The sequence below is a fragment of the Salmo salar genome, unplaced genomic scaffold (genome assembly GCF_965601325.2).
Source record: "Salmo salar unplaced genomic scaffold, fSalSal1 ptg000245l, whole genome shotgun sequence".
Lineage (NCBI taxonomy): Eukaryota > Metazoa > Chordata > Actinopteri > Salmoniformes > Salmonidae > Salmo > Salmo salar.
Window position 1 is genome coordinate 15,748 of NW_027675337.1, and position 13,430 is coordinate 29,177.

At 46.7% G+C, this 13,430-nt stretch overlaps 1 protein-coding gene across 2 annotated transcripts in view; it reads left to right on the top strand.

Annotated features, from left to right (window-relative positions):
- The window catches only part of LOC106596094 (neurocalcin-delta A), a 55,779-nt gene that overhangs the window by 646 nt on the left and 41,703 nt on the right, over positions 1-13,430 (top strand). The window lies entirely within an intron of this gene.

Here is a 13,430-nt window from a genome sequence, read left to right on the forward strand (position 1 = left end):
ACGGAATTAGAATACTTGTTGGATAGAGGGGGTTAGATAGAGGGGGTTAGAATACTGTTGGATAGAGGGGGTTAGATAGAGGGGGTTAGAATACTGTTGGATAGAGGGGGTTAGAATACTGTTGGATAGAGGGGGTTAGAATACTGTTGGATAGAGGGGGGTTAGATAGAGGGGGTTAGAATACTGTTGGATAGAGGGGGTTGAGATAGAGGGGGTTAGAATACTGTTGGATAGAGGGGGTTGGATAGAGGGGGTTAGAATACTGTTGGATAGAGGGGGTTGGATAGAGGGGGTTAGAATACTGTTGGATAGAGGGGGTTGAATAGAGGGGGTTAGGATACTGTTGGGTAGAGAGGGGGGTTAGAATACTGTTGGGTAGGGAGGGGGGTTAGAATACTGTTGGATAGAGAGGGGGTTAGAATACTGTTGGATAGAGAGGGGGTTAGAATACTGTTGAATAGAGAGGGGGTTAGAATACTGTTGGGTAGAGAGGGGGTTAGAATACTGTTGGATAGAGAGGGGGTTAGAATACTGTTGGATAGAGGGGGGGTTAGAATACTGTTGGATAGAGAGGGGGTTGGAATACTGTTGGATAGAGAGGGGGGTTGGAATACTGTTGGATAGAGAGGGGGGTTAGAATACTGTTGGATAGAGAGGGGGGTTAGAATACTGTTGGATAGAGAGGGGGGTTAGAATACTGTTGGGTAGAGAGGGGGGTTAGAATACTGTTGGGTAGAGAGGGGGTTAGAATACTGTTAGGGGTTATTGGAGAGAGGGGGTTAGAATACTGTTGGGTAGAGAGGGGGGTTAGAATACTGTTGGGTAGAGAGGGGGGTTAGAATACTGTTGGATAGAGAGGGGGTTGGAATACTGTTGGATAGAGAGGGGGTTGGAATACTGTTGGATAGAGAGGGGGCTACCAAAGCGTTATAATGTCAGTGGGCTGGAGGTTGGGGCTGGGGTTAGAGGGGGGGAGTTCAGGGGTCAAGCAGCTGCCTCAGAGGAGAGGATGGGGTTAGAGGAGGGGATGGGGTTAGAGGAGGGGAGGGGATGGGGTTTTAAGGGAGGGAGAGGGGGAGATCCAGCAGCCTGTGGGGACCAGAGATAAAGAGAGGGGGGGGTACATATCTCCTCTACAGACACACTGACATGTTCTCTTCTCCCTCGCCTCACTGGCTCATCCCTCGCTTTATCTTTCCCTCTTTCTCTCTCTGCTCTAAACAGCTTAATACAGCAGTGGTAGGAGTCCTCTCTCTCTCTCTCTCTCCTCTCTCTCTCACTCTCACTCTCACTCTCACTCTCACTCTCTCACTCTCACTCTCACTCTCTTACTCTACTCAGCTTAATACAGCAGTGGTAGGAGTCTCTCTCAGCAACAGGTCTTTCTATCTGAGTAAGGTGTAGCAGGTTAAGATGATATTGAGGTAGTTCAGGATGTGGACTGGTGACCCGGGGTCCATTCCTCTGAGATGATATTGAGGTAGTTCAGGATGTGGACTGGTGACCTGGGGTCCGTTCATCTGAGATGATATTGAGGTAGTTCAGGATGTAGACTGGTGACCTGGGGTCCGTTCCTCTGAGATGATATTGAGGTAGTTCAGGATGTAGACTGGTGACCTGGGGTCCATTCCTCTGAGATGATATTGAGGTAGTTCAGGATGTAGACTGGTGACCTGGGGTCCATTCCTCTGAGATGATATTGAGGTAGTTCAGGATGTAGACTGGTGACCTGGGGTCCATTCCTCTATGATATTGAGGTAGTTCAGGATGTAATGACCCGGGGTCCATTCCTCTGAGCTAAAAGCCCTCATCTCACAGTGGAATGTAATTGCTGTTGCTTCTTCATGGGTAATTCACGTCCCGTGATGATGACACGTCACGTTGGTGTTCAGCTGTCTGTGTTGTTGCTGCTGCTGCTGCTGTCTGGACGACACGGGGACGGGTGAGCTCACCTCACGGAAGTGTGTGTTTCCCAGAGGACGTTTTAAAGAGGGTGATTTTAGACGAGAGGACGGACAGCGAAACAACGGTTGACAAACGACGGTAGAAACAAGAGACACTTGTGTCGGTTTCAGCTCTTTTCGTTCCAGTTTTAACCAGCTCCAAACGGGCCAATCGCTGCAGTCTCAACGGAGCCTCTTCCTGTTGTGAAACGGGGGCTGTAGAAATACAGGCTCTCTGTCTCTGCACAGGCAAGGAGGAGGCCCTTTGGAGGGAGAAGAAGAAGGGTTAACTGGGGGATTGATCTCTCTTCTCTATAATTCTCTGTCTCTCTGTATGTATCTCTTTTGCTGTATACATCTCTCTCTCTGTATATCTCTCTCTCTCTCTCTCTCTCTGTATATCTCTCTCTCTCTCTCTCTCTCTGTATATCTCTCTCTGTATCTCTCTCTGTATCTCTCTCTCTCTCTCTCTCTGTATCTCTCTCTCTCTCTCTGTATCGCTCTCTCTCTCTCTGTATCGCTCTCTCTCTCTCTCTGTATCTCTCTCTCTCTCTCTCTGTATCTCTCTCTCTGTATCTCTCTCTGTATCTCTCTCTCTCTCTGTATCTCTCTCTCTCTCTGTATCTCTCTCTCTCTCTGTATCTCTATCTCTCTCTCTGTATCTCTGTCTGTATCTGGGGAGGCAGGTAGTCTAGTGGTTAGAGCGTTGGGCCAGTAACCGGAAGGTTGCAAGATCGAATCCCCCGAGCTGACAAGGTAAAAATCTGTCGTTCTGCTCCCCCTGAACAAGGCAGTTAACCCACTGTTCCCTGGTAGGCTGTCATTATAAATAAGAATTTGTTCTTAACTGACTTGCCTGGTTAAATAAAAGTAAGAAATAAAACAATTGTCTTTCTGTCTCGATTGAATTAAGTTGAATTAAATTTGCTTTATTGGCATGATGTAACAATGTACTGTACCAGTCAAAAGCTTGGACACACCGACTCATTCAAGGGTTTTTCTTTATTTTTACTATTTTCTACATTGTAGAATAATAGTGAAGACATCAAAAATATGAAATAACTCATATGGAATCATGTAGTAACTAAAAAAGGGTTAAACAATTCAAAATATATTTTATTTTCTTCAAAGTAGCCACCCTTTGCCTTGATGACAGCTTTGTACACTCTTGGCATTCTCTCAACCAGCTTCACCTGGAATGCTTTTCCAACAGTCTTGAAGAAGTTCCCACATATGCTGAGCACTTGTTGGCTGCTTTTCCTTCACTCTGCGGTCCAACTCATCTCAAAACCATCTCAATTGGGTTGAGGTTGGGGGATTGTGGAGGCCAGGTGATCTGATGCAGCACTCCATCACTCTCCTTCCTGGTCAAATAGCCCTTACACAGCCTAGAGGTGTGTTGGGTCATTGTCCTGTTGAAAAACAAATGATAGTCCCACTAAGCGCAAACCAGATGGGATGGCGTATCGCTGCAGAATGCTGTGGTAGCCATGCTGGTTAAGTGTGCCTTGAATTCTAAATAAATCAGTGTCACCAACAAAGCACCCCCACACCATCACACCACCTCCTCCTCCATGCTTCACGGTGTGAACCACACATGCAGAGATCATCCGTTCACCTACTCTGAGTCTCACAAAGACACAGCGGTTAGAACCAAAAATCTAAAATTTGGACTCATCAGACCAAAGGACAGATTTCCACCTGTCTAATGTCCATTGCTCGTGTTTCTTGGCCCAAGCAAGTCTCTTCTTCTTATTGGTGTCCTTTAGTAGTGGTTTCTCTGCAGCAATTCAGCCATGAAGGTCTGATTCACACAGTCTCCTCTGAACAGTTGATGTTGAGATGTGTCTGTTACTTGAACTCTGTGCAGCATTTATTTGGGCTGCAATTTCTGAGGCTGGTAACTCTAATGAACTTATCCTCTGCAGCAGAGGTAACTCTGGGTCTTCCTGTCCTGTGGCGGTCCTCATGAGAGCCAGTTTCATCAAATGAAAATCAAATTTTTAACCAAGTACACATGGTTAGCAGATGTTATTGTGAGCGTAGTGAAATGCTTGTGCTTCTAGTTCCGACAGTCTTGGTATGACTGCAGTAGATCAGTAACTAGGATCAGTATGACTGTAGTAGATCAGTAATTAGGATCAGTCTTGGTATGACTGTAGCAGATCAGTAACTAGGATCAGTCTGACTGTAGTAGATCAGTAACTAGGATCAGTCTTGGTATGACTGTAGTAGATCAGTAACTAGGATCAGTATGACTGTAGTAGATCAGTAACTAGGATCAGTCTTGGTATGACTGTAGTAGATCAGTAACTAGGATCAGTATGACTGTAGTAGATCAGTAACTAGGATCAGTCTTGGTATGACTGTAGTAGATCAGTAACTAGGATCAGTCTGACTGTAGTAGATCAGTAACTAGGATCAGTCTTGGTATGACTGTAGTAGATCAGTAACTAGCACTGTTCCCCCGGTAGGCCGTCATTGTAAATAAGAATTAGTTCTTAACTGACTTGCCTAGTTAAATAAAAGGTTAAAATAAAAAATGATCTTAATCCTCTGCAGCAGAGGTAACTCTGGGTCTTCCTTTCCTGTGGCGGTCCTCATGAGAGCCAGTTTCATCATAGCGCTTGATGGTTTTTGCGACTCTACTTAAAGAAACTTTCAAAGTTCTTAATGTTCCGTATTGACTGACCTTCATGTCTTAAAGTGATGATGGACTGTCGTTTCTCTTTGCTTATTTGAGCTGTTCTTGCCATAATATGGACTTTGGTCGTTTACCAAATAGCGCTATCTTCTGTTTAACCACCCCTACCTTGTCACAACACACCTGATTGGCTCAAACGCATTAAGAAGGAAAGAAATTCCACAAATTAACAAGGCACACCTGTGAATTGAAATGCATTCCAGGTGACTACCTCGCGAAGCTGGTTGAGAGAACGCCAAGAGTGTGCAAAGCTGTCGTCAAGGCAAAGGGTGGCTAATTTGAATCTCAAATATAAAATTGGTTACTACAAATCCCATATGTTTTGATGTCGTCACTATTATTCTACAATGTAGAATAATATTAAACAAGTAAGAAAAAAACCTTGAATGAGTCCAAACTGTTGACTGGTACTGTACATAATGCCAAAAGCTTACTCTGGAGATTTACAATATTAACAGAATTAAAATATTAATTAAGACATTCAACGGGACAACAGCAATAATCAAGGGTCAAAATAAACATACTTTGATGAATGACAATAAGCGTAGAGGACATGATTGGGTCTGTCAGACACTGTCCCTCATCTTATGGCAGGAAGCAATGTAGTGCGCTGCCAACCCACAGCTCTCTGCGTCCTCCCCCCAACAGGACGGGTAGCCTGTCCTCATCAGAGAGGTCTTTTGAAACCTTGAATAAGGGTTTCAAATTTGGGGAAATGACACTCTCTCTAATTGTTTTATATTTTTCATATTTTGTCAGGAAATGCAGCTCCGTCTCAGGTTCTGCTGTGGTGCAGTGGTTGCACAGCCTTTCCTCTACAGGGAGCCAGGTTTTCCTGTGTCTACCCTTCTCAATAGCAAGGCTGTGCTCACTGAGCCTGTACTTTTGTCAAGGTTTTTCTAAGGTTTTGATCAGTAACCATGGTGAAATATTTAGCCACGGTGTACTGTCGATTTAGGGCCAGATAGCACTGCATCTTGCTTTGTGCTTGTGTTTCCCAATAAGCAATGTAGTTTTGTTTTGACTGTGTTGTAATTTGGTTTATTCTGATTGATTGGATGTTCTGGTCCTGAGGCTTCAGTGTGTTAGTAGAACAGGTTTGTGAACTCAGCCCCAGGACCAGCTGGATGAGGGTCCTGAGGCTTCAGTGTGTTAGTAGAACAGGTTAGTGAACTCAGCCCCAGGACCAGCTGGATGAGGGTCCTGAGGCTTCAGTGGGTTAGTAGAACAGGTTAGTGAACTCAGCCCCAGGACCAGCTGGATGAGGGTCCTGAGGCTTCAGTGTGTTAGTAGAACAGGTTAGTGAACTCAGCCCCAGGACCAGCTGGATGAGGGTCCTGAGGCTTCAGTGTGTTAGTAGAACAGGTTAGTGAGCTCAGCCCCAGGACCAGCTGGATGAGGGTCCTGAGGCTTCAGTGTGTTAGTAGAACAGGTTTGTGAACTCAGCCCCAGGACCAGCTGGATGAGGGTCCTGAGGCTTCAGTGTGTTAGTAGAACAGGTTAGTGAAAACTCAGCCCCAGGACCAGCTGGATGAGGGTCCTGAGGCTTCAGTGGGTTAGTAGAACAGGTTAGTGAACTCAGCCCCAGGACCAGCTGGATGAGGGTCCTGAGGCTTCAGTGTGTTAGTAGAACAGGTTAGTGAACTCAGGACCAGCTGGATGAGGGGACTCTTTTCTTTGCTCAGCTCTTGGCATTGCAGGGCTTGGTAATGATATGAGAGGGGGGTCACTGTATTTTAGATGTTTCCAGAACTTAATTGCTTTCTCTCTCAGTTCATTCACTTCCTCATTAAGGTGTCCAGTTGAGCTTATTTTAACCTCAGTATTTGTAGTGTGTACAGTACTATATATATTTAAACCTCAGTAATTGTAGTGTGTACAGTACTATATATATTTAAACCTCAGTAATTGTAGTGTGTACAGTACTATATATATTTAAACCTCAGTAATTGTAGTGTGTACAGTACTATATATATTTAAACCTCAGTATTTGTAGTGTGTACAGTACTATATATATTTAATCCTCAGTAATTGTAGTGTGTACAGTACTCTATATATTTAAACCTCAGTAATTGTAGTGTGTACAGTACTATATATATTTAAACCTCAGTATTTGTAGTGTGTACAGTGCTATATATATTTAAACCTCAGTAATTGTAGTGTGTGCAGTACTATATATATTTTGTACCAGTTGAGAACTTTGGTCTAATTCCCTGAGATCTGGATCTTCTCTGGAAAATCATTATTTTAGTATTTTTGGGGTTTACTGCCAGGGCCCAGGTCTGGCAGTACCGCTCTAGCAGGTCCAGGCTCTGCTGTAGGCCAGGTGATGTGGGGGTTTACTGCCAGGGCCCAGGTCTGGCAGTACTGCTCTAGCAGGTCCAGGCTCTGTTGTAGGCCAGGTGATGTGGGGGTTTACTGCCAGGGCCCAGGTCTGGCAGTACTGCTCTAGCAGGTCCAGGCTCTGTTGTAGGCCAGGTGCTGTGGGTGACAGCAGGCACAGGTCATCTGCGAAGAGTAGGCATTTAACCTCTGAATGGAGACTTAACACCAGGGGCTGAGGATTTATCTAGAATAATGTCCAATTCATGATGTAAATATTGAAGAGTGCAGGGCTCAGATTGCAACCCTGGCGAAAGCCCCGCCCCGGGTAAAGAATCATTATTGTTTTGCCAGTTTTGATGCTGAGCGTATTGCCAGTATACATTGATTTAATTATGTCATGTTTTACCCCCTACACCACTTTCAATAACTTTGTAGAACAGTCCTGTATGCCAAATAAAATCAAATGCTTTTTGGAAGTCGATAAAGCGAGCGTATATTTTGGTATTATTTTGGTGGACATGTTTATCTATCAGGGTCTAAATATTATCGGTCCTGCGACATTTTGGTATAAATCCCAATTTGGCTTTTACTCAAGACATTTATAATACTACAGAAAACCTTCCCCAAGTTACTGTTCACACAAATGCCTCTGTAATTGTGTCAAATTTCGTCTCCGTTCTTAAAGGTTGGGGTTATGAGTCCTTGATTCCAGATGTCAGGGAAATAACCTACACTCAGGATCAAATGAAACAGTTTTAATATAACCAGTTGACATTTTGCAGTAGTGAGTTTGAGCATCTCATTTAGGATGCCATCAGGTCTGCATGCTTTTATTTGGTCCTTTATAGCTTTCAACTTCTCATGAATTTGGCGTTCTGCGTTTGCATCAATGTGGACGGTGGTGTAGAGTGGTGTAAATGGGTCATCCATCAACGTGGACGGTGATCTAAATGGGTCGTCCATCAACGTGGACGGTGGTGTAAATGGGTCGTCCATCAACGTGGACGGTGGTGTAAATGGGTCGTCCATTTTGTATCTCTAATTCCTCTAGGTTCCATTTTAGTTGTTTGTGTTTATGATCAGCTGCTTGCTGTTGCTCTGAACGTTTATAGAGTTTTAAAGTCTCTCGGTAATTAAGGTGGAATTCACCATTATTCACCATTATTCAGGTCTCTGTTCTTTTGGTTGGATAGTATTCTAAAGTTTATTCCTTATAATTTTACAATCTGCATAAAACCAGTTTTCTATTTATGTCTGTTTGCTTGAATATATAATAAATGGTTTTGTTCTGATATATTGACGTCTTCTTTACTGGGAGTGAATGTGGTCTCCAGAAAGTTATCTAAGAGTATTTTAATATTTTGACTCCCAAGTTGCTGTCTGGTATTTTTTCAGTGCTGTTTTGGGCCCAATCTGTATGAATTCATGATGTTGTACAGATTACTGGGCTGTGAATGTCTGGGTGTTTCCAGGTCTGTTCTTTAGAGGAACAACGTAATCTGGCTGTGATCAGACGAGAGGTGTTAGTGGGCTTGACGGTGAGAGAGAGAGAGAGAGAGAGAGAGTGAGTGAGAGATGCAGAGAGAGAGAGATACAGAGAGAGAGAGAGAGAGATACAGAGAGAGAGAGAGATACAGAGAGAGAGAGAGAGATACAGAGAGAGAGAGATACAGAGAGAGAGAGAGAGAAGAGATACAGAGAGAGAGAGAGAGATACAGAGAGAGAGAGAGATACAGAGAGAGAGAGAGAGATACAGAGAGAGAGAGAGAGATACAGAGAGAGAGAGAGAGAGAGAGAGAGATACAGAGAGAGAGAGAGAGAGAGATACAGAGAGAGAGAGAGAGATACAGAGAGAGAGATACAGAGAGAGATACAGAGAGAGATACAGAGAGAGAGAGAGAGATACAGAGAGAGAGAGAGAGATACAGAGAGAGAGATACAGAGAGAGAGAGAGATACAGAGAGAGAGAGAGATACAGAGAGAGAGAGAGAGATACAGAGAGAGAGAGAGATACAGAGAGATACAGATACAGAGAGAGAGAGAGATACAGAGAGAGAGAGAGAGATACAGAGAGATACAGAGAGAGATACAGAGAGATACAGAGAGAGAGAGAGATACAGAGAGATACAGAGAGATACAGAGAGAGAGATACAGAGAGAGAGAGAGCGATACAAAGAGAGAGAGAGATACAGAGAGAGAGAGAGATACAGAGAGGGAGATACAGAGAGAGAGAGAGAGAGAGTCCATGTCTGTGATAACAGCACCACTTTACTGTGGCCAAGAGGAGAGCAGTAGGTGAATCTCCCAGAGTCCGTCCCTCCCGGTAACCTCCCGGTAACCTACCATTTGACAGAATACAGACCCAGACTTCTACAGAGCTGCAACAGATCCCTTCTGTTGTTGTTGACGCTGCCGTCACTGTGGTTTCTATGGGGAGATGGAGACAGTTAAACACTATGGCCTGTAATAACGCTGAGGGGGAGATGGAGACAGTTAAACACTATGGCCTGTAATAACGCTGAGGGGGGGGTGGAGACAGTTAAACACTATGGCCTGTAATAACGCTGAGGGGGGGGGGGGGTGGAGACAGTTAAACACTATGGCCTGTAATAACGCTGAGGGGGAGGTGGAGACAGTTAAACACTTTGGCCTGTAATAACGCTGAGGGGGAGATGGAGACAGTTAAACACTATGGCCTGTAATAACGCTGAGGGGGAGGTGGAGGACAGTTAAACACTATGGCCTGTAATAACGCTGAGGGGGAGATGGAGACAGTTAAACACTATGGCCTGTAATAACGCTGAGGGGGAGGTGGAGACAGTTAAACACTATGGCCTGTAATAACGCTGAGGGGGAGATGGAGACAGTTAAACACTATGGCCTGTAATAACGCTGAGGGGGGGGGGGGGGGGTGGAGACAGTTAAACACTATGGCCTGTAATAACGCTGAGGGGGAGGTGGAGACAGTTAAACACTATGGCCTGTAATAACGCTGAGGGGGGGGTGGAGACAGTTAAACACTATGGCCTGTAATAACGCTGAGGGGGAGGTGGAGACAGTTAAACACTATGGCCTGTAATAACGCTGAGGGGGGAGATGGAGACAGTTAAACACTATGGCCTGTAATAACGCTGAGGGGGGGGTGGAGACAGTTAAACACTATGGCCTGTAATAACGCTGAGGGGGGGTGGAGACAGTTAAACACTATGGCCTGTAATAACGCTGAGGGGGAGGTGGAGACAGTTAAACACTATGGCCTGTAATAACGCTGAGGGGGAGGTGGAGACAGTTAAACACTATGGCCTGTAATAACGCTGAGGGGGAGGTGGAGACAGTTAAACACTATGGCCTGTAATAACGCTGAGGGGGGGGGGTGGAGACAGTTAAACACTATGGCCTGTAATAACGCTGAGGGGGGGGGGGGTGGAGACAGTTAAACACTATGGCCTGTAATAACGCTGAGGGGGAGGTGGAGACAGTTAAACACTATGGCCTGTAATAACGCTGAGGGGGAGGTGGAGACAGTTAAACACTATGGCCTGTAATAACGCTGAGGGGGAGGTGGAGACAGTTAAACACTATGGCCTGTAATAACGCTGAGGGGGAGGTGGAGACAGTTAAACACTATGGCCTGTAATAACGCTGAGGGGGGGTGGAGACAGTTAAACACTATGGCCTGTAATAACGCTGAGGGGGGGGGGTGGAGACAGTTAAACACTATGGCCTGTAATAACGCTGAGGGGGGGGGTGGAGACAGTTAAACACTATGGCCTGTAATAACGCTGAGGGGGAGGTGGAGACAGTTAAACACTATGGCCTGTAATAACGCTGAGGGGGAGGTGGAGACAGTTAAACACTATGGCCTGTAATAACGCTGAGGGGGGGGGTGGAGACAGTTAAACACTATGGCCTGTAATAACGCTGAGGGGGAGGTGGAGACAGTTAAACACTATGGCCTGTAATAACGCTGAGGGGGGGGTGGAGACAGTTAAACACTATGGCCTGTAATAACGCTGAGGGGGGGGTGGAGACAGTTAAACACTATGGCCTGTAATAACGCTGAGGGGGAGATGGAGACAGTTAAACACTATGGCCTGTAATAACGCTGAGGGGGAGGTGGAGACAGTTAAACACTATGGCCTGTAATAAAGCTGAGGGGTAGATGGAGACAGTTAAACACTATGGCCTGTAATAACGCTGAGGGGGGGGTGGAGACAGTTAAACACTATGGCCTGTAATAACGCTGAGGGGGAGATGGAGACAGTTAAACACTATGGCCTGTAATAACACTGAGGGGGAGGTGGAAACAGTTAAACACTATGGCCTGTAATAACGCTGAGGGGGGGGGGTGGAGACAGTTAAACACTATGGCCTGTAATAACGCTGAGTGGGAGGTGGAGACAGTTAAACACTATGGCCTGTAATAACGCTGAGGGGGGGGTGGAGACAGTTAAACACTATGGCCTGTAATAACGCTGTGAGGGGGGGTGGAGACAGTTAAACACTATGGCCTGTAATAACGCTGAGGGGGGGTGGAGACAGTTAAACACTATGGCCTGTAATAACGCTGAGGGGGGGGTGGAGACAGTTAAACACTATGGCCTGTAATAACGCTGAGGGGGGGTGGAGACAGTTAAACACTATGGCCTGTAATAACGCTGAGGGGGGGTGGAGACAGTTAAACACTATGGCCTGTAATAACGCTGAGGGGGGGGTGGAGACAGTTAAACACTATGGCCTGTAATAACGCTGAGGGGGGGTGGAGACAGTTAAACACTATGGCCTGTAATAACGCTGAGGGGGGGGGTGTTGGGGGTGTATGTTGCGGGGGGTATATGTTGTGGGTGTATATGGTGCGGGTGTATGTTGGGGGTGTATGTTGAAGGTGTATATTGCGGGTGTATGTATTGCGGGTGTATGTTGTGGGTGTATATTGCGGGTGTATGTATTGCGGGTGTATGTTGGGGGTGTATGTATTGCGGGTGTATGTATTGCGGGTGTATGTATTGCGGGTGTATGTTGCGCAAAGGAACACACATTTTTCTGTCCGTTTTAACCTCATGTGATATTTACCCATTTTGAGGGGATCCGTTAGATTTTGTAGTTGGGATTTGTACCAAATCAATCCTCCAGAGTCTCTGCCTCTATTGACAGAGCTGTGTTTCTGTGACGACACAATGACTCTTTACCCTCCCCACAATGCCTCGCTCTCTTTACCCTCCCCACAATGCCTCGCTCCCTTTACCCTCCCCACAATGCCTCGCTCTCTTTACCCTCCCCACAATGCCTCGCTCTCTTTACCCTCCCCACAATGCCTCGCTCTCTTTACCCTCCCCACAATGCCTCGCTCTCTTTACCCTCCCCACAATGCCTCGCTCTCTTTACCCTCCCCACAATGCCTCGCTCTCTTTACCCTCCCCACAATGCCTCGCTCCCTTTACCCTCCCCACAATGCCTCGCTCTCTTTACCCTCCCCACAATGCCTCTTTACCCTCCCCACAATGCCTCGCTCTCTTTACCCTCCCCACAATGCCTCGCTCTCTTTACCCTCCCCACAATGCCTCGCTCTCTTTACCCTCCCCACAATGCCTCGCTCCCTTTACCCCTCCCCACAATGCCTCGCTCTCTTTACCCTCCCCACAATGCCTCTTTACCCTCCCCACAATGCCTCGCTCTCTTTACCCTCCCCACAATGCCTCGCTCTCTTTACCCTCCCCACAATGCCTCGCTCTCTTTACCCTCCCCACAATGCCTCGCTCCCTTACCCTCCCCACAATGCCTCGCTCTCTTTACCCTCCCCACAATGCCTCTTTACCCTCCCCACAATGCCTCGCTCTCTTTACCCTCCCCACAATGCCTCGCTCTCTTTACCCTCCCCACAATGCCTCGCTCTCTTTACCTTCCCCACAATGCCTCACTCTCTTTACCCTCCCCACAATGCCTCACTCTCTTTACCCTCCCCCACAATGCCTCGCTCTCTTTACCCTCCCCACAATGCCTCGCTCTCTTTACCCTCCCCACAATGCCTCGCTCTCTTTACCCTCCCCACAATGCCTCGCTCTCTTTACCCTCCCCACAATGCCTCGCTCTCTTTACCCTCCCCACAATGCCTCGCTCTCTTTACCCTCCCCACAATGCCTCGCTCTCTTTACCCTCCCCACAATGCCTCGCTCCCTTTACCCTCCCCACAATGCCTCGCTCCCTTTACCCTCCCCACAATGCCTCGCTCCCTTTACCCTCCCCACAATGCCTCGCTCCCTTTACCCTCCCCACAATGCCTCGCTCTCTTTACCCTCCCCACAATGCCTCGCTCTCTTTACCCTCCCCACAATGCCTCGCTCTCTTTACCCTCCCCACAATGCCTCGCTCTCTTTACCCTCCCCACAATGCCTCGCTCTCTTTACCCTCCCCACAATGCCTCGCTCCCTTTACCCTCCCCACAATGCCTCGCTCTCTTT